Consider the following 25,670-nt stretch of genomic DNA (forward strand, 5'->3'; position numbering starts at 1 on the left):
ATGTGTGTGTTCATCACATTTACATCAAAGAGGAGTTTTGACCCATTCTCTAACTTCGACGATGAACAAACCCTGATATGTGGGAAATAGCCAAAGAGGAACCATAGAAATTAGTTCTAGTCAATGTTATTTATCCATTTCTAATAGTAAATGGGTCTCCCCTCTTTTTTTCATACCCAAGAATAATGGAAAGTAGATATTTTCCATTGGTTATAGTGAATTAAATAAATACACTTATAAATACCATTTTCCATTACCCTTCATTGACTAAGTGCTAGACACAAAAGCAAGCAAGAGATATTTCTCTTTCATCAATGGGTTTAATATATATAACCAAATCCATATTGCTCAATAATATCAAGGTAAAACCATGTTTACTTGTCCGTGGGGGACATTTTCATATCACGTTCTACCATTTAGAATTTGTAATACTCCCACAACCTTCCCAAAGAGTTGTGATCAAGATATTTTTTTTACTTGATTCATGATTGCGTGGAAATTTATATGAATGATTTTACAACCTATGGTAACGAATTTGGAGTAGCTTTGGATAATCTACAAAAGGTACTTAATAAGTTGTAAGGAATGTCATGTAGCCCTCAAATTATAATGAAAAATGTTTGATACTACTTCAACCATCATATTAAGGAATGATATTTCTTCTAAAGGTATCCTAATGGACCCAACAAAATTACAAGTAATAATAAGCTTACCATGTCCCCAAACACGAAAATAGGTACATGGATTCCTTGAGAATGTATGTTATTATCAATGGTTTATTGAAAATTTAACTTGAATAGATTTTCCTTTGTTCTCTTTACTTACTAAAAATGCTAATTTTCTATGGATAGGTAACTATCAATGTGCCTCCATAGAATTGAAGTCAAATTTGTCCAAGGCTCCCATATTAAAAGGGCCTAATTGGTCCTTCCCATTTCATATATCTGTAGATGTATCATTTATTGCAATTGGATTTGTTCAAGGATAAATTAATGGCAATGTCCACAGACCATATATTTTATCAGTAAGAATCTCTCTCTTGCGGAATTAAATTATATTTTAACAAAAAGAGAATTTGTTTGCTATTGCATAAACCAATGCTTCCCATATGTTTCATGCCATGGATTAACCACATCTCATGGATCCTTATCTCTAGTGATGTGATTGTTGGTTAACACCTTCAGGTTCTTGTCTAATGATAATTTTGATTCCCAACAAGTGGTATCAGAGCATAGGTCACGACTTTGATATATGCTTGGATTGTTCTGAGGGTGAGATTGCTACAAATTGGATAAACTAGTTCTCCCCATGTGTTTCGCAACATGGATTAATTGAATCTTGTTGACCTTTATCTCTAGTGATGCAATCATCGACTAACAGCTATGGGTTTTTATTTAATGACAATCATGATTTCCAACAGAAAATTTATAGTAATCCATTTTGGAAATTCATGAAATTCATGGAAACTTATGTCATACTCCTACCCTTCATCATCTGAAGCATAATTTACATTAATCCTTGAAGAATATGGAAGAAAATCATCTCCTTGAAAATGAAAAACTCGTTCAAATTTCTTCAGAAACCTTAATTCAAAAATATGCCACATGTTACACATTAGTAGCCTATAACATTCTTCATTTTCATAGATTTCATACCTGGCACACTATGACACTATTGTACATTGTGTCACTATAGTGTGTGACATTGTTTTAACGAAGGTAAGAATAAAAAGGAGCGAAAGACTTCTAAAAGATAAGACTTGTGGATGGCATCTCTCCCAATTAGTTTTTATTTGGCTCACATATCTAATTTTTTGGATATTAATCTCCTTCCCTTATCATCCTCTTATCCTCTTCCAAGCCTATAAGTATAACCATCTCTCATTGAGAGGGCTAGTTAGTTAATCTCAGAAAGGCTTTGGCTTTGGTAAAATTTTGTTGAAGTATCCAACCTATGGTCTTAAGGCTTTTGAAAGCAAGGTGTTGAGACAAAGTGACAATTGGAATGGGACCTACGAAATTAAGGAAACATCAGGTTGTAATCTCTTATCTTTCAAAATACAATTATATGTTCCTTTCCCACAATTATTGTTTATCTCTTTGGAAAATTTTGGTATAAATCAAATTATTTTTAGATTATATATTCTTTGATGTTTGCTTGTTTGTGTTTTCTACAATTCTTTGCTTCGGGAGAATTGAGGACAAAGTTGAAAGCTACAACATTTCAAAAAACTACCAGGGACACCCGTTAATAAAAGGTATCAACTCATCTCACTCTCGTTTTCATTAATGATTTGATTGTATTGAACTTAGGGAAAGCTACATGTTCTTGTCTATTTTGTTTTAGATCTAGGTACCAGATCTAGGGAGATCTCTCTTGTTTGCAAGAGTGATTTGTCCTAACACAAAATTGGCATCTCCACTAGGGACAATATTTAGGATATGTTCTTCAAGATTAATTTCTTGAATCCTTGTCTTTATTTATTTTTCTACATTCTAATTCACTAACGATTGAGACCTTACTCGTAAACCTCATATATGTTTATATCTTGGAATATTTTTTTTCTTTCTTTTTGCACCCATCACACATTTATTTAGGAAACCAGAGCAACATTATCACACTTGATCAACTGGCACAAGTCCATTAGGAGCTTAAGCCAACTTCTATGAGCTCTCAGAAGAATCTTTTTAACTGATGGATGAAAGTTAACTCAAAGGAGGCTAATCTACTACAGAAAGAAATTGAAAGTGGAAAAGAAATGCAAACCCTAGCAAACCTTAATTCTACCAGCTAGCCCTACTGATGCAAGAAAGAGGATGCAAGCTGCTGAAATAGATGCCATTGACTTCTAGGAAGGTAAAATGCATGTGTCTAAGCTACTTCTACAGTAACATCTGAAAAGAAACATCTTTTTGTATTTTTGAATAAGTTGTTAGAATTATCATGCATGTGCTTTTAACTGGTTTTGACTGTGCAGAACTGGATTGGCGAGAGGAAATGCTTGGAGGATGTCAGGAAGATTGAGAGAGGGCCTATGGGGTCCCTAGCACCCTTCTAGAGAGTTTCACAGAGTTTGGCTATCAAGAAACATCATTCGTGAGCTTCTACAGGAAGTCTGCAGGGGTTCTACAGGATGTTCAAGAATTTCTACAGGATGTTCAGAAATTTCTACACGATGTTTAAAAATTGGATTTTATAGGATGGGTGAGTGAGGGAAGATGCATGAATGGATATGGACGTAGGATAGGGGTCTGAAGTGGCCCAAGGACTGGTGGATGGAGTGGTGAGAAGGTGTAGATGGCTAATTCGCTCAAAGAAGGCTGAAACAATGATTGCACAAAAAGGTAGGCTTACGTGGGCAAGAGGACAGATTTCAGATGAGGAACCTAGATAGGAGATGGAGTAGATGGATCTGATGAAGCTTAGGTGGATGAAAGAGTGGTATAGATGCTCTGCACCATATACATTCAACTGAATCAACAAAGTCTTGCAAGTAATCAAAGTCCTAGCCAATCTAATCTAACTAACAATAAAGTGAATGAACAGTAGCTTTATTCGAAAGAGAACCATGTATATCAATTATGAAATGAAACATTTTAGAGATCTAAGCACATAACCAACTTCTGCAAATGAACAAAGTACACTAAGGATTGCATGGTAAAGCAAACTAGTGTTTTTGTTTGGGACAGCACGGTTACTTCAATTCCAGCCCGTGATCCAATAAGGATTATCATGGATAGTCTCTCAGGAAAGGATGGATTTGCTTATAATGAGAGGAGAGGGATTTGAATCAATATAAGACAAATTATATTGATTTAATCATTCATGGACCATAAGAAAACACACATGTGAGAGCTATAAATTGTTGAACATGGAACACAAGATTTACGTGGAAACCCTTTGGGGAAGGAAGAAGAATTGTTTTTTATAATTATTTGCATGCACCAACCTAACATTAGAAATATTTGTAGAACCTGCTGGAGACACCAATATTCATTGGGATAAACATTTGTAGGCACCAACCTACTCTCCAAATATTTGTAGACACCATTCTTGTTGGAGACACCAATCCCCTTGCCAAGCACTCACTTCGTAAGAGATACACATATCTTTATTTATGTGGTGCCAACTTTCATATAGCTTCTTCAAAAATGATAGAAAATCCACTTGCTGCTCCATATTTTCTCACAATTTCACCAAATTTGATATGCCAAATGGAAATTATGGTAACTTTCCAAAAACTTGTTGATTTGACATCTTCCCAAGAAAAAACTTGTATAGTGTGTTACATAATCAATTCTTGTTACCTAACTGATCTAGAAGTATGGGCCATGTACACATTCTAGAGACGTATGGTCATCCATGTAACCCAAGCAGGAACTTAAATTCTCATGTTTCGGTACTTTGCAAATGGAAAGGGGATAAAACATAAACCATAATAAAGGAGAGTAACTATTGAGTACACACTTATACTAAGAGGAGGGGGATTTGAATCAATATAAGCCAAATTTGACTTATTTAAGCATTCATGGACCATAATAAAACACACATGTGAGAGTTATCAAGTATTGAACATGGAACACAACATCCCCTTTGGGGAGAAAACCATATTTTTTTTTATAATTCTTTGTAGGCACCAACCTACCCTTACAAATATTTGTAGAACCTACTGGTGACACCAATATTCATTGGGATAAACCTTGGTAGGAACTAACCTACTCTCCAAATCTTTGCAGACACCATTATGTTGGAGACACCAACTCCCCTTCCAGGGACTCACTTAGTAAGAGACACAAATATCTTTATTTATGTGGCACCAACCTGTATATAGCTTATCATAAATGATAGACACCAAATCTAGTTGTTATCTCTTCAATTTTCTCACAATTTCACCAAATTTGATATGCCAAATGAAAATAATGGCAACTTTGCAAAAATTTGTTGATTTGACATCTTCCCAGGAAAAAACTTGTATAGTGTGTGACATATTCATTTCTGTATATATGGTTTTGAAATGTTTAATTGAGTCACTAGGGTATGTATTCTCACATCTCTGAAACTTTCATAGTCTAACATGTCCCAAAAAGAAAATATATGAAAATTTCATGATCACTCTTTTAAAATTAATTTTAGGAACATTCACAAACCCGAAATTCTACATGGTATATTTCAAAAATTATAGTGAACCAAAATATGAAATTTTTATCAGATTTACCTTATGATGCTTTCTTAATATTCTTAAAATTGTATGGCCTAATTGTTCATAGAAAGTGCATTATAGCAAATGTTCCAAGATCACTTGTTTAAAAGTTATTTTTGGACCATTGACAAACCATCACTTCCATAAGGTATTTATTAGAAACTTTAGCAAACCATAATCTAAAATTGTTACTAGACATAATTTGCACCATCTTTTCAATTTTCCCCAATTTCATTGTCTAAAACATCTCATAATAGAAATTATAGCGAAAATCCTAAGATGGCTCATTTGAAACATATTTTATGATCAATAACAAACCCGAACTTCCATGAGATATATTCCCAAACTATAGAGAATCAAAATATCAAATTTAAATCAAATTTTTCTCTTGATCTCTCCTTAATGTGCTAAAAATTTCACCATTTGAAGCATTGAAACATATTATAGAAAAAATGGCAGCATGATTTGTCGACTCCACAAATAAATTTTTTAATTTCACACACTTTCCTTCCAATACTTTCTCCTTTTATACATTAGCATAACTCTTGATCAAAATACATGTCAATTCAAAATAACACATAAAATTCATTAACTAAATAATTAATTTCCCTTTTATTTCACTTTTTTATTTTGACTTCACCTTATTCTGGAGAACCCCCCTTATAATGTATGTTGGGTCACTGATTTGTAAATCCATTGGAACATATCACTCGCTTGCCACAATTCTAGCTTATTTCTTCACAAAATGTCATATTAAGCTTCTATATTGGCTAGTTCAAATTTTGCATCCCAGTTCAAGTTTTTGTAGCTATCCCCATGATGGAAGTAGCGACACCATTCTAAAGGGAATTTTAACACATGGAATTTGTTTATAAATGCTAAAATATGGATTTGTGTTGGTCAAATTCCACCCATCCCACACGTGTGAACCCCCAACAAGAGATCAAGTGCAATACGCAACAGTTTTGACAAGTCAGCTTCTGATGCATTTTGTGAGAAAATTAAAACAAATTTTGAAAAACGAAAACATTGGTTTTCTTTAGAACGAGCCCCGTTAAGATCTCTCTGAGTGGTTTCCTCAAATTTGTTATAGTTTGGGATAATTTTCTGGTTCTTTGGAGCCATGTTTTGGATATTACATGAACAAATAGTTTGCCAATGTGTCATTCAATGCCTAGTCGAGCAAAAAGAATTTGGAATCAGCTATGTTTTAGCAAATTTGTGGCAAGTAGATGTCATTTCAAATTCTAGAAATTAGGCAATGAATCCTTAGGTTGTTTCCGTTGAATAATTTATATAAACACTTCAATTGGAAGAAAAAGCACAGTGCAATTCAAACTTTGATATACCTTTGGCATATCTCTTTATTGTAAAGACTTTGTTTTGTGCACTTTAGTTAATATCATTTCTGTTCTAATGAACCGAATCTTATTATTGGTTACTTAAAATTTCAACATCTCCATGTATACTGAGTGGTATAGCGCCTCTCAACCCAACTATTAATTATTAGGTGCAACTTTTTAGATGACAAATAAGTTTTAATTATTAGACACAAATGACAAATTATTATTTAAGACATTGTAATCTATATATTCTCTTAAATTCTCTAAATATTTTAACTAGTTTTATAATATTTAAAATATATCTATATAACTCTAAATCATATTCTCTTAATATTTTAACATAGTTTTATAATATTTAAAATATATCTATATAACCCTAAATCATATGGTTAATAAAAATAAATTTATGTTTGGAAATTTATGGTATTGTACTAAATACAAAGAAATATTCTCCATATGATTATGTTTTATGAAAATAATCATGTCCACAAATAAACATACTTAATTTTATTATTATTAATTATGTAGCTTGAATTTTGTTTGATTTTTCCTAAATAAATGGTTGATGGGGATCTAACAGCGTGCTCATATATATGCAATAGCATGAAAGCCACATGTCTTAGAAACTCATAGCTCATCCTAAAACCTAGATATCTAAAGACCACTACAAATGCTAACTCATAACCAACCCCACATTTTCATTTGAATTTTTATTATTTAATACCATTGTGGCAACATCTCCCCTATGTCAATATAGTGAGTGATAAAACACCTCTCATCTAATGATTAATTACTATGGTGGCTTTCAAAAAAAATATTTATTTATTATTACAAATAAAAGAGAAATTATCATTTAAGACATTCTAATCTATATATTCACTTAAATGCTCTCACTTATTTTATAATATTTAAAATTTATCTATATAAAATTAAATCCTACGGTTAATGAAAATTAACTTCTAATTTGGGATTTATCATATTGTACTAAATATGGAGAAATCTTCTCCACATTGTTAGGCTTTATTGAAATAATCATGTCCACATAAACTTACTTTTTTAAAATTAATTTTTAAAGAAATTTGATTTTTGTTTGAACTTTTCAAAACAATTGGTTGATTGGGAGCTAGCAACTTCTCTAAGAGCCACCAAAAACTAGAACCAACAATTGGCATCCTCCCTACATTTTTTTTTTCATTTTTAATATAATATTCTTTAATGCTATTGTGCCAACATTTCCCCTATACAGGTATAGGGAATGGTATAACATCCAACCCCAATTATCAATTATTAGGGGTATATGATAATTTATCATTTAAGAGATTGTAACTTATATATTTACATAAATTTTCTAAATATTTTGACTTCCTTTATAATATTTATCCCTTCTTACTTATATTCCTCATAACATTTTAACTTATTTTACACTATATATTCTCTCTCATCTATAGTATAATGGCATGGAGGTCACCCTCACGAAGGTGGGTCTGTTTTCCCACAAACAATGTGTCTCATACACCAATTGGTGTCTTGCTTCGCAGTGACCTTAAAATCGGATAATAATAATAATAATATATTCATCTGCAAATTTTTAAAATTATTTTATAAGATTTATTTCTTCGCATTAATTAACTATTTTTCAAAATTATTTTGCAATATTCATATTTTAATTTTACAATTTTTCTTTAATTATTTTACAAGATTTTTCTTCCTCACTTATACTTATACTTTGACACAATGTTTTCTTACTTTACAATATTTAATTTTCCTATTACTTCAATTTCACGGTATCATTTAACATATTTTTTAATAATTATTTTTTAAAAGTACTATTTAATTTTGATATTAAAGTATTTTAAACTTGGACTTACCTTTAAAGTACTACGGCCTTCTAATCCCTACACAATCTTCTAAACTCACACTAGAAAATATATATATAAAATGACCGGAGAAAATATTTTTTAAGAATACTATTTAATTTTAATACCAAAGTATTTTAATACTAAGACACAGTGGTTGTGGGAGAGAATCAATCTGGCAGAGGTGCCAAGGGCCTACTAAAAGGCAATCAATCCATCAAAGGTGTGAACGTCCCACAGAAGGGGAAATCCACCACTGCGGCTAATGATAAAACTCAGAGGAAAAATCCCATTTCTCGCTCCTTTTATGTGGGCTTACAGGTTGTAATGTTTTTGAATACTGTTGTACTCATGATTGTCGTTACACCAAAACTCGCAGGTGTTAGTAAACAAACATATCGTTAGATTTAAGCACATGCCACGAAACACATGGGGAGCGTTGGATTATCCTTCTACACAGCCATTAACGGGGAGCCCAACAATCTCCCCCTCAACAAAAACGAGGTAGGTATGTTTCAAACTCAAGACCTTTGGCTGTGATACCAATTGTTGGAGTCACGATTTCCGTTAACACATCGCTAGATTTAAGCACATGCCACGAAACATACTGGGAGCATTGGATATCTACACCACCATTAATGAAAAGTCCAAGAGATACTAAGATACTGCATTGAATAGTTGTGTTACATGATTACAAAAAATGCAATTCCTATTGATTTTTTCAATGTTTATGTTTCTCATTGTTGTGGACTTTGTGAGACCCATATTGTTTATTTTACGAATTTTTGAAAACCGTTTCCTATTCCAGAAACGTCTTATGACATCTATAGGATGGTGTAGATCTTTTGGTGGATGGTGTAGATCTTTTGGTTAATGGTTGTTAAAATATCAATGATGGTGTAGATCTTATAGTTAATGGTTGTTAAAATATAAATTTGAGAGACACATGAAGAACCATTAAAATGTTATGGACATTAATGACTTCTGGTTGTATGTAAAATTAAGAAACATTGCTTAGAAATATCTTTCTCACCCACTTCCAGAAACCTTAGCAATGGTAGACCAGACTTACCCCCTCGGCTACTTTTTATTGAAATCCTTGGCTCAACTTTGTGCTGCATCGGTACATACAAGTGAATTTTGGAGTGCGCTATATTCTTCTTTATTTTGTTGCATGTTTTTGGTTTGAACTGTCTTGCCTTGAAACTTATTGAAAACAGTGATATTTCATACAATTATATCAATTTTTATTATCAGAAAATATATAAAGCAAGTTAATGTTTGAATGTTTAGATGGTTATACTCATTGTTATGTGGTAATATTTGACATGTATATCATTTTTAATGTTTGAATGTTTAGATGGTTATAATCATTGTTATGTAATAATATTTAACATGTTTATCATTTTTATTTTCTGCGTTTATCTTATCAATTATTAGTTGTATTTGAGTATGCATTTTAAATTTTTAACAGGATATTAAAGTCATTTTCATTTTTTTAATATTGCAACAAAGTAGATTTCAGATATCTTTTGTTGGAGAGACCAAAATTAAATTGCATGATTTGCATATGTGCCACCGGCAGAGGTTGGAAGTATGAGGATGTTGCCACTGCACTTCATAAATTATGATACAATCATGTTGAGTCAATCATGGATTTAAAATAATCTGTGCTATACATTATTATCATTTTGGGTTTAAGTTCTATTTTAAATGTCTAGATTTATTTTTTAATAAAATTTTTATATGGATGTTGTCACTACACTTAATATACTAGGATACATGAAAATAATATGCATTTTAGGTCATTATCATTTTGTTTTCAAGTTTTCATTTAAATGTTTAGATTTTTTTAATTATTTCTTTATTGGAAATAACAAAATGTTACATTATTTTATGAAATAGTAAATTTCAAGGATGTTAAATTGCTAAAAAGTGCTTTTTTTAGTAATATGGGTTTCATGTTTAAAATAATATAATGTAATTGTTTTATGTTATGTATGATTTTTTTTTTTTTTTTGTAATATCTTGGGTAAAAGACTCAAGTACTTTGTGATTTAGGATTAGAATCTTTAATAGATCTCAACAAATTAAGAAATATATACATATTTTGATTCACAAATTTGGAATATTGTAATGTAAATGTGTGTTAATGTTGTAGGAAATTATTATATGAGTAATATGTGTGTGAATATTTTATGTTAGCAAAATAAATGGATAAAAAATATTTTTTTATTGGGAAAATGTGAAAAAGACCATTGTGGCAGTTAAGTCTTCCCTTTTCAATTAGAAATGAACTAGTTATGCACCAGGAAAAAGAGAAAAAGGGCGCATTTCCTCACTTCCACCAAATCTTTCTTTTCTTTGCGGGAGGGCTCGCAAGCTCAAAGAGCAAGCGAAGGTGGGAAGAGAAAGGGAGAACAATAGAGGAAATGAATGGGCAAAGAATTACTAAAGGAGTTCAGAAGATTAATGTTGGATGGAGATAAATGCCATCATTTTGACTCTTGATTGGGGCTACTCTAGAAGAGAAAGACAACAACCACCAATACCCTAATTAGAGATAGGTACCAGTGGAAAAAGTCTTGAATGTTAGGATTGGAATATTGAAAACGTCTTTAGTTTATGAAAACACTGTTACGAAGGGAAGAATATTAGGGGAAGTCAGGAGGCCGAGAAGGTTTTTATTACTCTAAAATTAGTTTCTGAGATAAGTCTATAACCATATGACTTAAGAGAAAGAATTAAAAAACTGGAAAAGTAATGTGTGTATGTAGCTAGAAAACGATGGTGAGCCTTTATGGCTTGTTAGTGAATATATGCCTCAATTCTATTGTTGTGTATCTTGAAATTGTTGTTGTGGGAAGAGAAAACACTAGGCAAGTGTAGGGGAGACAGAGTACATGAAAAATGAGAAAAGAAGGGTGTAATAGGCGAAAACCCAGAGTAAATAGTTAAAATATAGTTTTAAAAACATTTATACACTCAGAATCTGTGATTAAACAAAAAGAGAATTGTATAGTCTCTGTAAATTATAAATGTATGCATGATTATTGTTCCCTTGTATTTAGTCTTTATTTTCTTTTAAAAAAATGATGTTATCATTTAGTAAATAATAAATAAAAAAGGAAGGGCTAGTGTCTCATTGGGAGACACTTGTGTCACTTCTTAGAATAACCCTAGTGTAAGGTTACAAAAAGAAAAAATAAATAAAACTAAGAGTGTTGGACATGGAAAATAATCCTTTCCTTTATGATATAAATACATATAACTCCTTATATTTGTATTTAATTAAATATTTGGGTAGAAACTTAAATTACATGCACTGGAAAAATGCCTATTTACATTAATTGCATCGTAAAACATGAAACAAACTATGAACGTACTTATTGTAAGGAACGAAGGACATAGGGAGAGAAAATGATCATACAAAAGGAATATAATAAATTTGTAATAAGCTGTCAAGCTTAAGTTACAGTTACAAAGTTGATTTTACCTTCATTTAGAAAGAAAAGGGGACCACTATGGTTGAAAAATAAATAAGAAAAAAAAAAAAATCAATGTTTTTTTTGTAAGTATAGGTAGTGCCTTCCTTTTCTATTTATAAAAACCATCAAGATCAAATACATCGTTTTGGTGGCCTCAACCTGCCTCGAAGGGAAACCAGGTCTGTTGGCCACCTTAGTTTGTTGTAAGCATTCCAAAAACAAAATTTAACGAGTCTTTCCATTCTGGCTATATGCACAATACAACTGAAACTACCAATTAAGCTACTTTCATGCATAAAACTGTGAAAATAAAAGGTTCACAAAAAAAATGTTTAAGAGACTCAAGAGGATCATTCCTTTCTGATGCCTGTACTCTAGTCTATGTCCATTGGAGCATCCATTTGTTCATCCTTACTTGGGTCTGTGCGATCCATCCGGGACAGCAGTTGATGCATCTCCTCCAGTTTATTGTTTTGCTTGATCAAGTTAACCTAGAAGTTTTTCATTTCTTTCTATAGATTTGGCATACCGTTTGCAATTTCCGCCATTTCCTTCACCACCTATTCTAGAGCCTTTCCTAGGATGCGTTTTAGTACCCAGTATATATGTAGAGACTGCCTATACAGAGTCAGCCTTCCCCGCGTATTCCCTAGATCTCTAATCATATCATCCCATTCTTCCATCTCAGATTCACATTGTTCCTCCAACACACTGGTTTCCATGTCTTGAATGATTCGACGAATGTCTTCACTCGTACCTTCCCGATAAGCTCTTGCTGCTTCCTGGACAGTTGTCAAGGTCCACCTTCTCCCTCTGCTCTGGTTACTTGGGGAACCTTTTGGCCAGCTCTCTGGATTCCCTTGCATTGGTTGCCCACAGCCTCCACGTCCTCTGCCATGACTCGAGCGCGCCATCGTGTTTTCTAGCTTCTCCTGTTGACAGTTTGTTGGCTCCCTATAATACTAGTCACTACCCCATTACTATTGTAATTGTAACCCTTATTAATATTGTTGTGCCCCTATTGTCCCCATATTGTTATTACTGTGTCCCATAGAATCCCTCTATTGTTATTTTTGTGGCTTTATATTATTATTGTTAGGTCGGGTGGGTTATATTGTGACTCCTTAGACTCCTATATCTAGAAAGGAGGTTTTGTCATTTGAATCATCCAAGAATTTTTCATTTATGTAATGTAAAGGAGGTTGCCCCCTCGAAGAGACTGAATTTTAAGGTGTTGCTCTATTTTTTCCTATCTTTTTCTTGAGCTCGTTTCATAATATTTGGTATCAGAGCTTTTGATTCTAGGGTTTTGCTGCTCCAAATAGGTCATCGTGGCATTTTCGCTATAAATTTTTTTTCTGCGATGTTTCAGAAGCTAAAAAAAACCCATTTGAGAAGAAATCATGCTAAATATCAGGTCTGAATTTTAGAGCTTTTTGCGCTATATTTGCGGAGATATGATTTGAGGAATTTGGCCTTTTTGCAGACTCTTGAATTACATTCCAAACAGGTGACCTGGGGAAAAGCATCATAACTTTCTCTCTGATTATCGGATTGAAATTTCATAAGAAGTTACAGAAATAGGACGGACTGTAGTTTCTTCCATATATTTTTCAGAGCAAAAGGTTGAAACGGTGACTCGTGGCACATGGTACAAGTTCACTCTACTGAATTAGTCTATAATCAGGTCACTGTGGGAGATTTTGCATAAGTCTTCCTTGGAGAATCCAATTTGGATCACACTGGTGGCATTGGAAAGAGGACACAGAGGGCTACCGCAGGCCACAATTTCAGAACTAGATGATCCGAAATTACAGAGATACATCAGAGGCAATATTGAGCTCCTACAAAGTGAAAAAAGGTGTGTACATTTTTTCAAATTTTTGCTTAAGCTTGGTATGAAAAATTATTTTGAAGGAATTCAAAGGGCATAGTAGAGCATTAGTATCGGTAATTGATGCCCCAAAGAAAGAAAATGCAAACACCTAGTAAGCAATCTGAAAGCTCTGACATGACTCATGAAGAGGACGAAGAACTGCTACATGATATATCAAAATTACAAGACCAAGTGCAACAAATTTCACTCTCACAAGAGCTAACAGAAGCTAAGATAAATGGCATGGAATCTAAGATAAAGGGCGTGGAAGCTAAGATTGACGATTTGAAGATAGATTTGAAGGCAGATTTGACAAATTTTCTACAAGAAATACTTACTAGTGGTGAAAGGGGAGTAAAGGAAACTCATGATGCGAACAAAGGAAATGTTAATCATGATTTCATAGACTCTAATGTTGGATCAAAGATGCACCATATTTCAAAAATTGATATGAGGAAGTTTGATTGTAAGGATCCTGCAACATGGATATTACAGATGGAACAATTTTTTGATCTGAATAATCTGCAAAACAAACAAAAGGTACGTATTGCAACTTTATATTTGGAACCAAATCAATTTGTATGGTATCAATGGCTTTTCTCTCGTAAACAATTTATCACTTGGGCAATTTTTATGGAGGAATAGATAGCACATTATGAGGATACAAAAAGCAACACTTTTTTTAGCCATTTGATAAGTCTCAAACAAAAGGGTTGAATAATGGAGCACATTGAGGAGTTCCAAAAATTGAACATAAGGGTAAAAGATATTGCAGAGGAGCATAGGATTTATGTGTCCATAGGGTCTTTAAAGGATAATATCCAACATGATGTTCGCCTTTGGGAACCTGATTCATTAGAGAAGGCATTTAGGTTAGCAATAAAAATGGAAAGCAAAATTATGGCAACCAGGAAGCATACCACTCACAAGTATAAAGACAAAAGTGTTGTTGTCGCTAGTCTTCCACAACCTATCAGGTTGACACCACAAAAATTGGAAGAAAAAAGAGCAAAAGGGCTTTGTTAGAGTTGTGATAGCAAATACACTAAAGGTCATAAGTGTGCTGAGAAGAAATTATTCTACATAGATTGTGAAGAGGAAGAAGCAAAGGAGCAAGAGAGGTCAAAATAAGAGGATATACTCCAGGAACAAAGCCTAGATGAAGAACAAATGAATCCGACCATATATTGTAATGCATTGGTGGAAATTACCACTCCTCAAACCATCAAGATAGAAGGACAAATCAAGAAGAAAAAGGTAATAGTGTTGATTGATTCAGGAAGTACCCACAATTTTATTCATTGTAAGGTAGCAAAAGAATTGAATTGCTTCTTATATCCAGTGCCAGAGTGTCAAGTGATGGTTGCAAATGGAGGAACAATAAATTTCTCTGGAAAGTGCCATAATATCAAGCTATCCGTGAGAGAATATGTATTGACTAGCCCAATGCTTTCCATTCCAATGGGAGGTGTTGATGTTGTATTAGGAGTCCAATGGCTACAATCCTTGGTTACAATAGCTTTTAATTTTCAAGAACTTTTCATGAAATTTTCTGTGGAAGGAAAGGAAGTTGAATTAATGGGTATTGCAGGGAAACTAGGAAAGACAATCAGCTCTAACGGTATGACAAAGCTTCTGAAAAAGGAACAAAAAGGTGTAATTTCACAATTATGTTCGCTAGATGTTTCCACATTGGGATCATCTATTTCTCCATATCTCCAAAAGGTCTTGGACAATCATTCCAAGCTATTTTAGACTCCCAAAGGTCTCCCACCTATTCGTGATCATGATCATGCTATTCATTTGATTCCAGGAAGTGTTCCTCCGAACATCAAGCCGTACAGATATCCCTATGCCCAAAAGAGTGAAATTGAATGTATGGTTGCAGAAATGATAGAGGCTGGTATAATTCAACCGAGTCAAAGTCCTTTCTCTACTGCAGTAGTATTGGTGCAAAAGAAGGATGGATCATGGCGCATGTGTCCAGATTATAGGGAGCTCAACAAGCTCACTATTAAAGATAAGTTTCCCATTCCTGTCATTGATGAATTACTGGATGAATTGCATGGACCAATTTACTTCACCAAGTTGGATCTCCGTTCAGGATATCATTAAATCAGAATGAAGACTGAAGACATTCTGAAAACAGCATTTAAAACTCACGAGGGTCATTATGAATTTTTGGTCATGCCTTTTGGCCTTACCAATGCACCTTCAACATTCCAAGGTTTGATGAATTCAATTTTCAAACCATTCCTTAGAAAATTTGTGTTAGTATTTTTTGATGATATACTAATCTACAAAAAGTCTTGAAAGGATCATGTTGAACATGTTGACAGGGTGCTACAACTATTGGAGGAGAAACAATTATATGCAAAAAGATCCAAATGTTTCTTTGGAGTACAAGAGGTGGAATACCTAGGTCATATTGTATCTCATGATGGAGTTAAGGTAGACCCTAGAAAAATTAAAGCCATTAAGGAATGGAAAATCCCCACATCCATAAAGCATCTGTGATGATTTCTCGGGTTGACAGGGTATTATCGCAAGTTTGTTAAGAATTATGGGAGAATAGAAGCACCTCTAACAATGCTATTGAAGAAAGATGCATTTTCATGGACTCCAGAAGCAACAAAGGCCTTCGAACATCTTAAAGAGGCAATGTGCCAAGCACCTGTCTTAGCTACACCAGACTTCAAAAAAACCTTTATTGTGGAATTTGATGCTTCACAAAATGCAATTGGTGTTGTTTTAATGCAAGATGAAAGACCCATTGCTTTTGAAAGTCGTCCAATCAAGGGAAAGTTTTTACACAAAGCTATTTATGAGAAGGAAATGTTGGCAATACTCCATGCACTTAAGAAATGGTGACCCTAACTAATGGGAAGACACTTCAAGGTAAAAACGGATCAGGATAGCCTTAAATACTTTTTAGAACAAAGATTATCCTCTAAAGAGCAACAAAAGTGGGTCACAAAGGTGTTGGGTTATGACTTTGAAATCATTTACAAAAAAGGGAAGCAAAATGTGGTGGAAGATGCACTCTCAAGAAAGGATGAGGATGTGGAAGCATTGTTGTGTGCCATTTCTATTATCCAGCCAAATTGGATAAACGAAGCAAGGGAGGAATGGAAGAATGACGAAGAAGTGTGGGAACTTATTCGAAAGTTACAACAAGATTCCAGTACGTCGTATACATTTAGCTGGAAAAATGATTCATTATTGTTATTGGGAAATCTAGTGTCTATGCAGAGCTGCTAGTCCCACTAAGGCTGGTAGCTACCTTAGAAACAAACGAACTAAAACCACTTTCGTTTTCCTTTATGAGAAGTAGATAAGAGGGGAATAAAGGAGACCAACCTCTGTCTTGCGCTTGGTTCCTTGCTTGATTCCTCTCCCTTCCGATAGATCTTTGCCACTCGCTTCCTTGTTTACCGAGCTTCAAAGAGCACCTGTAGAATCAAAGCAGCATAACACTATCCAAGAACATAGATCTATTATCATAAACAATATAGGACCAGATATATATTGACCACACAAATGCATATATCATCAATCATACAAGAATGTGGAGGAAAACTTGAATAGTTTTATTAATAATCAAGAATAGCAAAGAGGATTACAACCAATTGTTCTGACCCAGCATCATCCTCTCAGCAAGAAATCCCTTCTTCACCTCATGAAAAGCTTATATCACCCAGCACTATGATGTTGCACCAAGAAACCAGCAGCACTTCCTTACAAGATACAAAATTCCAGCCTCTGGATCTCTGGGATGAGGGATCCATATATAGATGTTTGCAAGGGGGGTGAGTCAGATTTTGAGATTTGATTAGTGTCCTCTCTCTGATAGTTCTTGATTCCACTTGGAGATTGATGATCTCTTACTCATCCCTGGGCAAATGCAGAGAGGCAAGTGTCACAGGAGAAGTTTCTGGAAGATTCCATGATTCTCCACCTTGCAGATTGACCCTACCATTTGTCCACTCTCGCCCATCGCACCCCATAGAAGGACTTTTCAGTATGCATCACACCTCCCATGTGTATTTAGGTGGATGCAATGCACTTTGACCATGGAGTAGGTGGGATGGTCCAATTTTGACCAGTTTTGAGTAGTTTTTCATGGAGAACTCCTGGGAGAAGATGTAATCAGTTGACCTTGTTCTTCTAGAGGTTGGAGCAACACTTTTAGGGACTTAAGAGCCCTTGGTTTATAGACATTTATGATTGGGGTTGCAGTGCCCAAAAATGTCTATAACAGTTCCCCCTAAAGCATGAGGTCGTTAATCTATTGATGTCGGATGAAATGCTTTATAATGAGGATCTGAAGTTTTTTCAAGCTGGAAGGCGACCTGTAATAAGATACAATACAATACATTATCTTCATAATATTTTCATGATCTAGCTAAGGCGGGAATTCCCATGCTCAACTTTATAAATTCATTTTCATGTACATAAGACAGACAATTGTGTGAGTGTAGACTGATGATCCTGGTAGAGCCATCATCCCTTGGATTGGATGATTATCTGTGCAGTAATGATGTACATTTGATGTCTTTATTTTCTTGAATATATATCGCAGCCCGGATGGATGAAACTAGATCTGGCGTCTTCAATCTCGTTTGATCTTCACTCAAAGTACAAGTCGATCCATGTGAGAGATGTTCTGGAGTTGAACATGGAAAGGCATCGCCTGATTACTAGCCGATGATGTAAGATGTTAACAGGCGCGAGAGGAATCGCTGATAATGATGATGACCCTCAAGGTAATACAGTACAATTCACGTGGTGTGAATAAGGGACTTGGCATCAAACTCCACGCAATGTCTTTCGGTCGAGGGCCATTGATGTAAACCTATCGCCAGAAGTGAGAAACTTTCCATTGAGGCATGCAAGTTTCAAAGTACTGAAAGGGTTGTTCCTAGATCGACTTCTTGGATAATAAGCTGATGTTGACAAGAAGCAATCTGTCATAGGAGGGCCTTAGTGAATCCCACATCAATGACATGGAATGGAGTAAATGATTTTAATGGAGGTGAAAATGATTTGGTGATATAAGGTTCAGGGTGGTGGTCATGAAAGAATGGAGCATAAATGTATTGCAGTGGATGAGACAGAGGTGAATTCTCTGAGCGACATCTCTTGAACATATCAGCGAAATTGACATGATGGATTGGTAGCGTTAACCCCAAATATGGATGGTGTGATGGACCCATGGTGATATGACCAGTGAATGGAACAACCCAACCCGACTCAGATGCGGAGTGAAAGTGTCATGTTCAAGACCGACTTGCTACCAATAAAGTTTCTTCAAGTTTTCTTCCTAATTTTTTCCCAGTCATTTCTGACCGGTACCTCTTTATTTTTGTCAAGCTTGAGGAGGATAACATATTCTTGTTCTATAATTTTCCCTTCGGGCAAACCCATCGCTATGTTTTAACAAGCCTAGCGATAGTGAAACTCGTTCTTGTCTGTATGGGCAAGTTTGTCGCTATTCGGTTTTAACGAGTTTAACAACAAGGATAACTCGGTCCTTTTCAATTTTAGAGAGTCTGAAAAAGGGACATAAAGAAAACTCCAATAATCCTTTTTCATCATATAATCCCTTGAGTCCGAAAAAGTATAAAACAATACAAAAGGGATGAATTTTTGGTACTTTTAACGAGCCGAACAAAACAAGTGCTCGATCTTTTTGTGTAATGATCCCTCAAGTCCAAAATGATTAAAATCTAAAGGAGGCATAGCACTTCCAGTCCCTTTAATGAGCTGGAGAGGCCAATTGCTCAGCAATCTTTTCATATTTTACGAGTCAGTTGAAAAGAGCTTAAAGGATACTCGTTTTTTGAGGAACGAGTGATAAATTCGGGTAGCAGCTGATTCCAGGTAAGGTTTGGAATTTTCCAATCAAAACAGTGTCACAAGGATGGCTAATAGGATCACTCTTCGCAACTGTTCCTCAAAAGGGTAAACAATTAAGTGGAGGTGAATGATCAGCCAATACAGAGTGGAGGTGATGAAGAGAACATGACCAAGGTTTCAAAGGCTGATGATAATACATTCACGATGGTTATTTACCGAAAATTGGTTCATTTTTTAATGAGCTTAAACTCTGGGGGAACATTTGCTCATTGATTATGTAACTTATTTTTTAACGAGCTTGAATTCTGCGTTAAAACTGTTCGATCCAGTCGTATAATAAGGATGTCTCATTTAAATTTTTCAAAGCTTTTCCCCACATCCTTTCTTTATGAAAGTTAGGAAATGACCAATCCTACAAGTTTAAAAGGTTAGAGGACCTACAAATTTAAAAAAAATAAATGGTCGCTCTTTGCTTGCATGCCAAAAGGTTTGCATATCCCCAGATATAGTGAAGTAGAGTTTCCAGGTTACCTCTCAATTTGCAGAAAAAACATTTGTTTTATCGGGAAAGGCCTACCTTTTCTAGGTTACCCTTCAATTTGCAGAAAAAACATTTGTTCTATCGGGAAAGGCCTACCTTCTAACAGAGGTATCTTATTCCGGTTTAACCTCATTTTCCTAAATGGACGGGTGTGTCAACCAGTCATATATCCTTCGCGGAAACCTACCCTATACCCAAGGTTTTCCTGTCGAAACAAGCCAGGGTGCATGCCCCCTCGGTTTCAGTCATATCCTCCGAATCACTCGCGCTCATCAGGAGGATGGATTGGGGATTGATGAGACATTCCTTGCGTGAAAAGACCATTCAGGGATGGTATATGACTATTTTGTATGTGTGAACCGGGGAATGAAAGCTGGTCTACGAGCTTGACCACTCTTCCTTCATGCAGAAAACACATTACTGTAAAGAGTGAGGAGACAATGGCTCCCATGCAATAAATATAGTCACGTCCAAGGAGTAGATTATAATCCAGGGGTCCTTGGACTACCATTACATTCATGTGAATGGTTTTCCTTCTCAATGTTATCGGCACATTGGGAAGGATTCCTAATGGTCGACTGGTTCCTTTGTCAAATCCTGTTATATTTCTCATTTCAGGCAAAAGTGGTGGTGAACCAAGCGCTTTCCAAGCAGTTGAGGAGAGGATACTCATGGAATCCCCTTCGTCTATGATGGTACCGGCCATGACCGTTCTGTATATTTGAGCAATGATTCGAAATGGTACACTAGCCGGTAAGCAGGGTTTGCCTAGTAGATTCCAATCGAAGGAAACAACTAGGTTTTTTGGAGGTGGGACCGAATAGACGGCCAGATATGCCTCTGATGAACTTCCTTCCTGTGGTAAAGGAATGGGTAGACTACCCCCATGTTCATCAGAGTCTGTGCTTACGAAGAGAATTTGGACGGTGTCGTTATTGTTCTCTCCGGTGACTGTATCATCTGAATATGGATCCTCTGAAGGCAAGACCAGGTCAACTGCTGCCTCGACCTTTTGACTTTCTTCTAGTGTGGATTCAGATGGTTTATCTTCAATGATAGATGCTTCGGCCGACCATAATGGCGTGTCAACCAGATTTTCAACTAGTGACAGACTCGGCAACAGTTTCTTATATCAAAGAGGAAGTCGTAACGGTGAAACCGGACGGTCGTCCAAAACTCTTTTAGCCTCATCTAAGAAGGGACAATGGTGGACGGCGTGATCGCCTTCACATAGTTTACAAGGAAATTTGCATTTTCCTTTTTTTCCAGGAGCTTCACTTTCACTAGTCGACGGTGTATTTTCAACATGATCATCAGAGGTTGATGACACCAGATTGTGCAAACGAGGAGACCAGTCCCTTAAGATTCGAGGGATGCAAGGACAATCTCAATGATAATGGTCTCCTTTGCAAATGACACATGGCAATTTAGGCCTGGACTGTGCAGTGTGTGGATTTTCGCTAGACGATGCTTGGTTGTCCCTTTTCACCTTTGGCTCCTTCTTCTTCTTCTCCTTCTTCTTCTCGGTTACTTGATTTTTGGCTTTACTAGCTTCATCAAGCGAAGAGGAAGGAGGAGAAGAAGAATTGGATGAAGTAGAAGGTTGGGGGATAACTCTGGTATCGTTTAGTTGCTGACTTGATTGTTCAGGAATCACGGTGTTCTGAATGACAAAGGTTGAGAAGAGCCATACAGGCAAGCTGATTGTCAATCCTAGAAGCGACAATGTGGCCATATGGGGCGCACCAACATCTCCCCAAGAGGAGAAAGGACTAGAATTTCCCCCAAGGGGAACTCCTTGGTTGGTGGACTCCATTTTTCTCAACCTAAGACCAATGTAGGAAAGGTGATATTTATTCCGATTAAAATAAATTTTAGACGCTTTGACACAACTTGTTTTTTCAATTTTTAAGAGTCGAGAAAAAAAAAAAGATGACTCTAGTCGCCTTCGATTTTTAATGAGCTTGAAGTGACAAGTGCTCAGATGGACCTTTTCCTTTAAGGAGTCTGAAAAGGAATGAAAGAGACTGCTCTGGAAATCTAGACAGAGGGATTACCAAACCAATCACAAAACTGCAAAATACTTTTTACGGTACGACAGTCAATCTTCCCGAATGTTGTGTTCAGTGCATTGTGATCGATAGGGCGGCAGACACGGCTTCCTATGGATAAAGGATAAAGCCTATTGTGGTCTCCCAATATATACTCGACGGTATGTGGGAGCACAAGTCCGTATTGGCACTTATCGTCTCAAAGTGGAGTAATCAACCAACCATCGATGAAAACAATAGTTACCAGGCTTTACGACACCGGAATACGTCTCTAGCCTAGACTTCTAAATGTTGTGCGTTAGGTTCCAAAGCGTTTTTAGATTCATTAAATTTATTTTACAGTTGATCTTGCTTAAGAAATTTTCCTTTCAGGTTCATCGCGTAATGTAGATGTACAATTCCTAAAATGCAATCTAAGATGATAAACAATCGTTTAATCTTCTTTTTGCAATGAAAATCCTAGATACTAAGGAAAGAGAGATCATATTCTTTCAACATAGAGCAGAGAGCACACGCTATATGCACTGTCCTAAATCAAACCAACAAACAGTCTAAATGCAAATGCACATGCATGTATTTTTTTTCAGCCTTCTTAATGTGTGAATGATAAAAAGAAAGCTAAGTGCAAATCTGAATTATTTTTTCAAAGGAACATTACTAACAAGTTTCTTTTCAAAACAAAATGAAGGCAATGATGACGCTTTGCGATTTGGGAATGAAAACTTGCTTTCGACACTTGAAAAACTACTAATTCAAATCAAATACAAGAGTAACATTGTAATCGACTATCAAGAACAATTGAATTCTCTTCTATGACTGAAAACGACACTTGCGACACTTTCAAATCAAGAAACGACAATTCAATTACACTACTTCTTTGAAAATAGAACTGAAAATGGATCAGAATACATAAAAACATTTACAGTTCATTGCACAATGGAGGCGGAATAATGGCAAGGAAGGGGGTTTCAACAAAGGTATACTAACTACAGACAGCAAAACTCCTGAATAAAGCTGAAAAGAGTGAACACAGAAACCAAAATCTAAGAGTAGAAGAGGTCTTGTCTAATCAGCGCACCTGTAACACAGGGAATATGAGATGCAGTTCACCTTCTACATGCAGGAAGTGTGATGCATCCATATTCCAAAGAAGAGATAGTGCGATGGTCCAGGGACGAGACTTCAATTGGGTTCCGGGTCACAGTTTGCAGCTCAGTTCAGGGATTTAGGCTGAGCAAGTGGTAATCAGTAAATCAATCACAGGGGTAGACCTAAAGAGGTTACCAAAGCCACCACAAGGACAATTAGAGAGCTTGTAAATCAATTGTTCAGTTCATAAACAGAACCTGGAGATAGACTGAAGCAACATTGATCTACTTTGCACTTGCATAGCAAATGTAGTTCGAAGGCTAGCTGGCTTGAATTCAGGCTCTGTCTGTAAGTTTTTAAAGCAAACAAATATAGACAAACAAACAATATATTCACTCCCCAGCGGAGTCGCCATTTTGTTATTGGGAAATCTAGTGTCTATGCAGAGATGCTAGTCCCACTAAGGCTGGTAGCTACCTTAGAAACAAACAAACTAAAACCACTTTCGTTTTCCTTTATGAGAAGTAGATAAGAGGGGAGTAAAGGAGACCAACCTCTATCTTGTGCTTGGTTCCTTGCTTGATTCCTCTCCCTTCTGATAGATCTTTGCCACTCGCTTCCTCATCTACCCAGCTTCAAAGAGCACCTGTAGAATCAAAGCAGCATAACACTATCCAAGAACATAGATCAATTATCATAAACAATATAGGACCAGATATATATTGACCACACAAATGCATATATCTTCAATCATACAAGAATGTGGAGGAAAACTTGAATAGCTTTATCAATAATCAAGAATAGCAAAGAGGATTACAACTAATTGTTCTGACCCAACATCCTCCTCTCAGGAAGAAAGCCCTTCTTCACCTCATGAAAAGCTTAGATCACCCAACACTATGATGTTGCACCAAGAAACGAGCAGCACTTCCTTACAAGATACAAAATTCGAGCCTCTGGATCTCTGGGATGAGGGATCCATATATAGATGTTTTCAAGGGGGGTGAGTCATCTTTTGAGATTTTATTAGTGTCCTCTCTCTGATACTTCTTGATTCCACTTGGAGATTGATGATCACTTACTCATCCCTGGGCGAATGAAGAGAGGCAAGTGTCGCAGGAGAAGTTTCTGGAAGATTCCATGATTCTCCACCTTGCAGATTGACCCTGCCATTTGTCCACTCTTGCCCATCGCACCCCATAGAAGGGATTTTCAGTATGCATCGTACCTCTCGTGTGTAGTTAGGTGGGATGCAGTGCACTTTGACCATGGAGCAGGTGAGATGGTCGAGTTTTGACCAGTTCTGAGTAGTTTTTCATGGAGGACTTCTTGGAGAAGATGTAATCAGTTGACCTTGTTCTTTTAGAAGTTGGAAAAACACTTTTAGGGACTTAAGAGCCCTTGGTTTATGGACATTTATGATTGGGGTTGCAGTGCCCAAAAATGTATATAACAGTTATGGTGCAAAGATCGCTTATACCTCTGTAAGAATTCCCAGCTAAAACAAAAGATTCTTATGGAATTGCACACTTCTCCCTTAGGAGGGCACTCGGGATTTCTAAAAACTTACCATAGGGTTAAGAAGGAATTTTTTTGGGATGGCCTTAAATCATATATTTAAAAGTTTGTGGCAGAATGTTTGGTTTGCCAACAAAATAAAGTTGAAACAATTAAGACACTGGGTCTATTACAACCTTTATCCATTCCAAGCCAACGTTTGGAGGATATTTCAATGGATTCTATCACAAGTTTACCCAAGTCTGAGGGAAAGAGTTTCGTCATGGTGGTAGTTGACTGACTTACCAAGTATGCACACTTTTGTGCATTATCACATCCATTTAAAGCCAGTACAGTTTCTACTGCATTTATGGAGACAATTCAAAAGCTACATGGAAACCCAAATATTATTGTAAGTGACAGAGATCCCATTTTCAGTGGAAATTTTTGGACAGAATTATTTTCTGGTCTTGGTACTCAGTTAGCTCATAGATCATCTTATCATCCTCAATCTGATGGGAAAACTGAGATAGTAAACAAATGTTTGGAAGGATATCTTCATTGCTTTGTATCTAATAAACATACATAATGGGTCAAATGGTTGCCTCTGGCTGCATGGTGGTATAACACTTCCTTCCATATAGCAACAAAAATGACCCCATTTATGGCACTTTATGGGTATCAGCCACCATCCATCACATCATATTTAAGAGAAAATTCTAAGGTTCAAGCAGTGGAACATCACATCGAACATCAACAACAAGTCCTCCAACTCTTAAAGGATAACCTCGTGTTGGCACAGAATAGAATGAAACAATAGGCAGATCAACATCGTAGCGAAAGAAGTTTTGATGTAGGTGATTGGGTATT

Source organism: Pinus tabuliformis, chromosome 5_1 (assembly GCF_031772625.1).
Source record: "Pinus tabuliformis cultivar Carrire ecotype Pingquan chromosome 5_1, CPIR1, whole genome shotgun sequence".
Classification (NCBI taxonomy): domain Eukaryota; kingdom Viridiplantae; phylum Streptophyta; class Pinopsida; order Pinales; family Pinaceae; genus Pinus; species Pinus tabuliformis.